At 40.4% G+C, this 8,022-nt stretch overlaps 1 long non-coding RNA gene across 1 annotated transcript in view; it reads left to right on the forward strand.

Annotated features, from left to right (window-relative positions):
* The first annotated feature begins 1,663 nt into the window (after positions 1-1,663).
* The window catches only part of LOC143130979 (uncharacterized), a 30,786-nt gene continuing 24,427 nt past the window's right edge, over positions 1,664-8,022 (forward strand). Inside the window, exons 1-2 of the long non-coding RNA XR_012988020.1 lie at positions 1,664-1,778; positions 1,921-2,029. This is a non-coding gene — a long non-coding RNA (uncharacterized LOC143130979). The remainder of the gene's footprint in view (positions 1,779-1,920; positions 2,030-8,022) is intronic.

Raw genomic sequence — 8,022 nt, forward strand, 5'->3', positions numbered from 1 at the left:
TGTGGCTAAATCCAAATATTAAGATCATAAAGAACAGACTACAGATAAGTGAAAAGGAGTACATTGTCCATACGTGAAAACAATCTATTAAACTGAAAACATTGAGATTTTAGGCTATCTGGTTGCTGACCTCTCTAATAATCTAGAAACACTTGTTGAACTGTTTGCACCAATTAGGTCAAGGAGGTGTTGAGCTCGAAGCCTGTGTCTCATACTAAGTATCTTGACTTAGGGTCAAGAAAGCTGTCAAGACATGTCTACACATCCAAGAGAAAGTGTGAAGCCACCGACAAGGTGCTGATTGTGATGGCCTAAGAGTGAGGGTGAGTGTTCTTCACCGACTGGAGGACATCTTACAGAGGCCACTGGTCTGGAGCCTCCAATCACAGATCCTTAATTAGATAGCTGTGAGATGCTAGACATGCTATGCCTGTGACCCTTATGGGGACCAGTTTCAGCTGTCCAAAGTCCTTGAGCCATCACCACAAATGCCGGGAGGATGTCACAACATCTCCTGGAGGATGGTTATTATTGGACTGAGGCAGGTGGCTACATTTCACTGAAGAGGTTCTGTAATAATGTATCGCATGATTTCTACTTTGTGTAATGTGTTTGGGAAAATGTATAAGCAACCAAATGCAACTGTACTCTGCAAAAAGTGAGCAAGTTCAATTTGAAACCTAGCTGTAGCAACTATAGATATGATTTTGCTATGGTTTTACTACATATTAAATTAATGTTCACATGAACAAGGACATGCTGAATTTCATTAGTATTATGCAAATAACAAACCATTTTAATAAACATGTAAAGACTCTGATGCATGGTTATAAATATGTAACTGCAATATTCCTCCAAAGTTCTCTCAGTTCTCCTATTTCACATGTGTTGAATGATGTGTTTTCAATATTGTTTTGGCTACAGTGGTATTTGTGGGACAGAACATAAAATTTGTTTATTGCACTGTACTGCCATGCACACTTGGGACTGACCTCAGGACATACAGGCTCATAGGCATGTTGCTGTCCCTCAAGTTACTAAGTAAGTGACGCACAAGCCTTAGTGCTGTCTTGTTTACTACATTATCTCCTTCCCTTTGTCCTTGAGTACAAAGATAACCCTGTGAAATTCTTGCTAAATGTCAATGAGACAAATATTCAAACCTATAATCTGCAACAGATGGTCTTGCACATAAAACAGATCAAGGCATACATGCATTTTTTGGGCCGTACAGCCTTGAGGTGCCCCTGGACCATATTTACATGTTGTATGTGTTCACTGAAAGCATTTATTTCAGTAATTATTGAAATTCGTTTAAGAAAGAGGTTGCTACTTTATTCAGTTTCAGGGCTACAATGGCATGCCATTTTCAAGGCATGACCTCAGACATGGAGATGGGTATGGGTGGCTATTCAGATCTGACGCCCCCAAGTACCTCCTTCTCTGACCTGCATCCACCCTGAGTGGATGCGTGTGCGTGTGTGCGTGTGTGTGTGTGTGTGTGTGTGTGTTGAGAGCTGTGAGAGATGTGAAGGGGAGCACAACAGGTGTCACCTTGTCATCTCCTTGGAGAGTCTCAGTGGAGCAGCTGTTGCAGCCAATAGACTCCTCCTCTGTGACCAGCCACATTCAGCATCACCTTGAGCCACTCTGAGGAGACAGAGCATTCATTTCAATGGACAGACATTTCAGTGTAGGATCAGCCTAAGACAATCACAAGGACGTGTAGAGATTCTTATTCTTTTTACTCAGTACCAGATGGGCTCACTTAATTTAAGGTCAGTAGAAAAGAGGTGGGACCCCGATGTGATCATGTACATCAGATACATCAGAGAGATGCATTAAAACACTTTAATTTAAATACAAATACTATGTGTATATTTTATTTATATTATTTCTCTGTCTTTCTCCCCTATACAGAAGAACCTTGTGTGCCTTTTAATAGCAAACTGAAAGAGCTCAAATGGAGGATTTCTATGGTCCTTGAGGTGGACCTTCACAGTTCAGTACCAATACAATCAGGAGAAAGGTAAGCCGGCTTTGTTGAGCATGTGCGGTTATACTCTTGATTTGACTGTTTTAAAGTAATGCATTCATATTCATAATTACTATATAGTTTTCCATCTATTCGAATTGGTAAATAAAAACATGACTATTTCTAAAGATCCTTTATCCTGTTATCACTGTTGTGGACTGTTGTGGTATATCCTAAAATGGTGCTATAGTTACTTCCACAATAATTGCAATAATAATAGATTATATAATTTTATGTTGAAATTTTGCTTTAACCAGTGGTTACAATTCTGAGCCTAAAAGGACAAATTGATGAATTGATGATATGCATCATTTCAGTAATAACACAGCAGCATCTCAGACTTGACACTCTCTCAGTAGATGCACTATATCCAAGATTTGACCGGCTGACATTTTGCAAGGGTTTTCTAGCAGTTGCATGTGGCCCTCTAGTGGTTCATGAAAGCACTGCAGGTGGTCCCTGACCATACTGGTAGGCTATTATTATGACCGCCACGCAGCGAAGCGGCGGTCATATAGGTTTGGGGCATGTAACCCCATATGGATAGCATAACCATCGTTTTTCGTTTTGATCTGTAGCCCCCCCGCTGGACTGCACCCCCCGAAAGGAGGGTAGGGCAGACACAGTTTTCTGTGAATATCTCGAGAACCGTAAGGTTTAGGGGGACCATTTTTTTTTGTATGTTGATCTCAAGGGGCCATGTCAACCCATTCCATAACCACTCATTTCATGTATAGCGCCACCTAGTTAAACACATAAAAGTAAAAATGAGGTGTTGTAATCGCAGGTATCTGTGACCTAACATAGTCAAAACTGCACGAAATTGGAAGTGTAGGATCATTATGACACCCTCTGAATGCATGCCAAGTTTTGTGGAATTCGTTCATGGGGGGCCACACAATAAATTAATTTATGTTACTATACACCAACTGGCCTGTAGGTGGCCGGAGACAGTTTTCTGTGAATATCTCGAGAACCGTAGGGCCTAGGAGGTCCACCTTTTTTTTTATATGTTGGTCTTAAGGGGGCATATCAACCCATCCCATTACCACTTATTTCATGTATAGCGCCACCTAGTTAAAAATTAAAAAGCAAAAAATTAGGTGTTTTCATCACAATATCTCTGGCTGACAAGGTCAAAACTGCACAAAATTAAAAGTGTAGGATCATTATGACACCCTCCGAATGCATGCCAAGTTTTGTGTACTTTCGTTCATGGGGGGCCTTACAATAAAATAATTTATGTGTACATTTAGTGACGTACACCAACAAGGATTCCCGGGACACTGAAAGACCGGGGTACACAAAACTAGGTGGGCATGTACCCCCACATGGATAGCATGGAACCGTCATTTTTCGTTTTGATCTGTAGCCCCCCCGCTGGACTGGACCCCCCGAAAGGAGGGTAGGGCAGACACAGTTCTCTGTGAATATCTTGAGAACTGTAGGGCCTAGGATGACCATTTTTTTCCGTATGTTTGCCTCCAGGGGTCATGTTAACCCATTTCATGTGCACACATGTGCACAAACAGATATACACACACACATACATTCACAGTAATCATACGTATGACACATACTCACACAGTAGACATACGCTTGCATGCACAGGCACACACACAAGCACGCACACACACACACACACACACACACCCACACACATAACATAAACATAACACAAACAATCAAGAATTTCTCAGAATTATGAACAGGGAAGATGGAGGTGGGGTTGTATAAAATGAATTTTACATGTGATATCTATGAACTAATCATGTTTTGGTACTTGTTGTCTAGCAGATACCAGTGAGAATTGAGTGTGGATAATGCAATTTAGTGAGACAGTTAGAATCATATAGGCCTTTCAGCGTGATTTCTTTTTGTGGAAAAAATGTGCTGGACTGGGCGGCGGTCATATTTTGTACCGTTCTGCGGTACATCTAGTTTCAGTTAATTTAGTAGCCTATTAAATAGGCCTACAATGTTAAAATTATTAAATGAACATTCATTAGCCTGTGTCATAGTGATAAGCTACTATTGTTGCTTAAAACTATTAGACCTATGCATAATACTAATGTGGCAGTCGCTTGCACAAAACCATCTGCAAAACAGGACTATAACCAAATATCTAGGCTACTATATTCGAAGCTGCAGGTGTCCGTCTACAGAATCGTTGGCATAGTTCTAGATAAATTGAGTTCTTTGATCACAGTCCATAACTGGGCATTTTAATGCTAGCAGCTACATTTAGCTGACTTATCACGCCTCCAAATCACCACTTTCGTTCGAAATTTCTAAAACAACGATGTTTTTCAATACTTCAAAATAACATTTGATAAATGAACCTTACATTTTTCAGTAGCCATGGGTGTGTAGATTTGAACAAAATCTGTTTTGGTTCTTAATGGGAGCATTTACTGCCTGAAATATCCGATGTTGTTTACCACGATCGGAGTTTTAGTGTTGGCCTGATGGGTCGCCTATTTACGCCGTTTACACTTTACAGCACATGACCGAGAATTCTCGTCATGAAATTAAAATTCCACTGGAGCTCCAAGCGGTTGTGTACACGCAGTCTTACAACACTGTTTACAGCTCTTCGAGTCACGGTAAAATGTCATTTTTGGTACATAGCTAATTTAGATACACATATGGTGTGGGTTGTTGCGTTTCTTTTGGAGTCCGCCGTCTTGGTTTAAATGGATAAAGTGACATACACGCAAGACGGCGGATATAGGCTACGGGATCGACGGTAGCTTGTTAATCACTACAGTCAATTACCTATACAGCCAGACCTCATGTGTCCTTATTCCCTGACTCTGCTTAATCTTCCATAGAATTTCCTTATATTCATCTTTCTACAAAAGTAATCCAATAATGTTTAAGTTAGTATGAGATAATTGGTTCCAGTAAAAAAAACTTAATTTAGTCGCATTGAGTTACTGCTACCCTCCTCAATTTTAAACTATGGTTATGGATTGGTTATGGTTATGGATTTGGCAGACGCCTTTGTCCAAAGCGATTTGCTTTCTATATTGTCCAAAACTGCCTTCAGTTTTGCATGCCTACAGAACCCTGGAGGTATCATTGCCCGGCAATGCATACACACGGAATGTGCGTGTTTTAAACAACTTCACTACATTTTAGAGTGGAAGAACATTCACTCACTCTTTCCCCGTTTATTATGCCCCTTTGTTTTTAGGGCCCGAGCACCGAAGGGTGCAAGGCCCTATTGTGTTTGTAAGGATTATTATTATTACGAGTATTCCGATTTTAACTTTGTCTCAGAGCGTTTTCCTTTTTTGAGGTGGTTAAGATGGGTGAAAAGTCTTGAAATTTGGCACACACATCAGGTGTCACGCAAAGCAGTTAGGTACAAGAGCTTGGCCCTGGGTGGCTCAGGGACTTGCTAGCGCCCCCTTAGGTGACTGATGCCGTGGTTGGCATATATACTTTCAGCTAGACACACCAAATTTGGTAGGTGTGTGTATCTCCCCAAGATGAACAACTTTTGTATGTACAATGCATTAGCCACGCCCAACAGGAAGTGAGGTATTAGGGATTTTGTGCGGACTAAAATGTTATGAATTGTGATGCCAAAAGAGATGCTTCCTGTGGGTGAAAACGTATGAAATTTGGCACACACATCAAGAGATACTGTGAATACACAGGGAAAAAGGCTTGGCACTGGGCATGGCCCAGGAACTCCATAGCGCCCCCTTATGTAACTGTGACTTGTGGTTGGCATATAGTTTTAGATACACCAAATTTGTAGGGTGTATGTAACTCCCAAAAAACAAACAACTTTTGCATTAACATGCCATTAGCCACGCCCACACCAAGTGAGGTAATTGAGATTTTGTGTGATCAATTTTTACGTGATCAATTTTTACGCACTTCTCCTAGACGATTGATCTGATACATGTCAAGGTTGGTATATATAATGCCAAGAGGCTGTTGATTCTAAATTGCAAAGCTTTTTTTGATATGTTGTCCTTTGACAAAATGGCAATATTATACACTTTAATACCCTTCCACATAAACAATGTGTCATAATTCACCATGCATCGCTTGAAATGTTTTACATTTTACAGGTCATTGAATACAATGGATTGATGATATGCACATGCCCTTAATGCATATTTGGCATAGTGCCATCAACTGGCAACAGAAAGAATGACAATTACTCTGATGTCACATGATCAATTTTAACATACTCCTCCTAGACGGTTTGTCAGATTCATGTGAAATTTGCCAAACATATTGCCAAGATGTCGCTGATGTTAAATTGAGAAGGGATTTTTGATATGTTGTAATATATTATGATTTTAATATCTCACCACATAAACAGGAAATGTGTCATAAAGTCACAGTGCATTGAATGAATGGTCTGAAACTTCTCAGGTTAATAGATATTATGATTATGAAGACACCCAATGGGCCTGCCTGGCATAGCACCACCACCTGGCCAAGCAGGAAATGTGCCAGAAATGGACAATGCCTTACGTGATTGATCTGAAACTTTATAAAATATTGAATATCATTATTGTGATGATATTCACATGTGTAATTCAAATGCCTAGCATAGTGCCACCATCTGGCCAAACAAGAAATGTGCCAAAAATGTTCAAGGCTTTGACGGATTGATCTGAAACTTTACAAAATATTGGATATCATGATTGTGATGACATTCACATGTGGAATTCACATGCCTAGCATAGCGCCACCATCTGGCCAATCAGGAAATGTGCCAAAAATGTTCAATGCTTTGACTGATTGATCTGAAATGTATCAGAAATGTTCTTTGCTTAAAATGAATAGTCTGAAATTTCTCAGGTTAATATATATTGATTATGATAACACCCAATGGGCCTGCCTTGCATTGGACCCCCACCTGGCCAAGCAAGTAAATGTGCCAGAAATGCAAAAACACATAGCACACGCATCAAATATGTAAATTTCACAAATGCACCATGTTGGTGCTTTGTTGGATTCCAAAATGCAGCTATATTTGTTTTTGTTTTTTTGTAAAGTTGAACGTACTGGGGCACGTGTCCCAGTAAAAAGGGTCTTGTGACGCCCCTGTAGCCGTGGCCCACTGGTTAGCACTCTGGACTTGTAACCGGAGGGTTGCCGGTTCGAGCCCCGACCAGTGGGCCGCGGCTGAAGTGCCCTTGAGCGAGGCACCTAACCCCTCACTGCTCCCCGAGCGCCGCCGTTGTAGCAGGCAGCTCACTGCGCCGGGATTAGTGTGTGCTTCACCTCACTGTGTGCTGTTTGTGTTTCACTAATTCACCGATTGGGTTAAATGCAGAGACCAAATTTCCCTCACGGGATCAAAAAAGTATATACTTATATATATATTAATTTTCTGCTGAATGAAAGATCATACACCCCCCCCCCCCCCACACACACACACACACTCTCTCTCTCTCTCTCTCTCTCACTCACACACACACACACACACACACAGAAGCACACATATACACAAAAGCAAACATACATGCACACAATCATTCACATACGCAAAAGTAGGAGATGGAGACAAATGACAAAACAAGCGTGATTTATTTTTGCAGAGAATGTGCAGTACTGGGCAGTGGTCATATTTTGAACTGCTATGCGGTATATCTAGTTTTAATCTATTAACATGATTTTTATTGATACGTTTGAAGTGTTTTTCTTGTTCCAATCTTGGAGCCAGTCTGAATAACATCTGGAATGGTCTAGTTTACTCATATGAAGTTTCTGTGCTACAAAGAAATTAAACAACATGCACTATTCCATTGCATAAAATTACTTCTAACTCAGTATAGCAGAAAACAACAAGACAAGAAACAGCAAGGTCAATTTGAAATGCATTTTATTACCACTACAACAATACAACAAAGCAGAGTCGTCACAGCATAAAGGATAAGCCTTCCTAATTATTCATGCGTTTGGGTTTTGGGTGTAACATCTATTAAACCAATGAGGATGACATCTGTCAT

Source organism: Alosa pseudoharengus, unplaced genomic scaffold (assembly GCF_046254945.1).
Source record: "Alosa pseudoharengus isolate Yale_2024_CS ecotype anadromous, Long Island Sound unplaced genomic scaffold, YU_APseudo_1.1 YU_APseudo_1.1_scf_18, whole genome shotgun sequence".
In the NCBI taxonomy this organism is placed as follows: Eukaryota; Metazoa; Chordata; class Actinopteri; order Clupeiformes; family Clupeidae; genus Alosa; species Alosa pseudoharengus.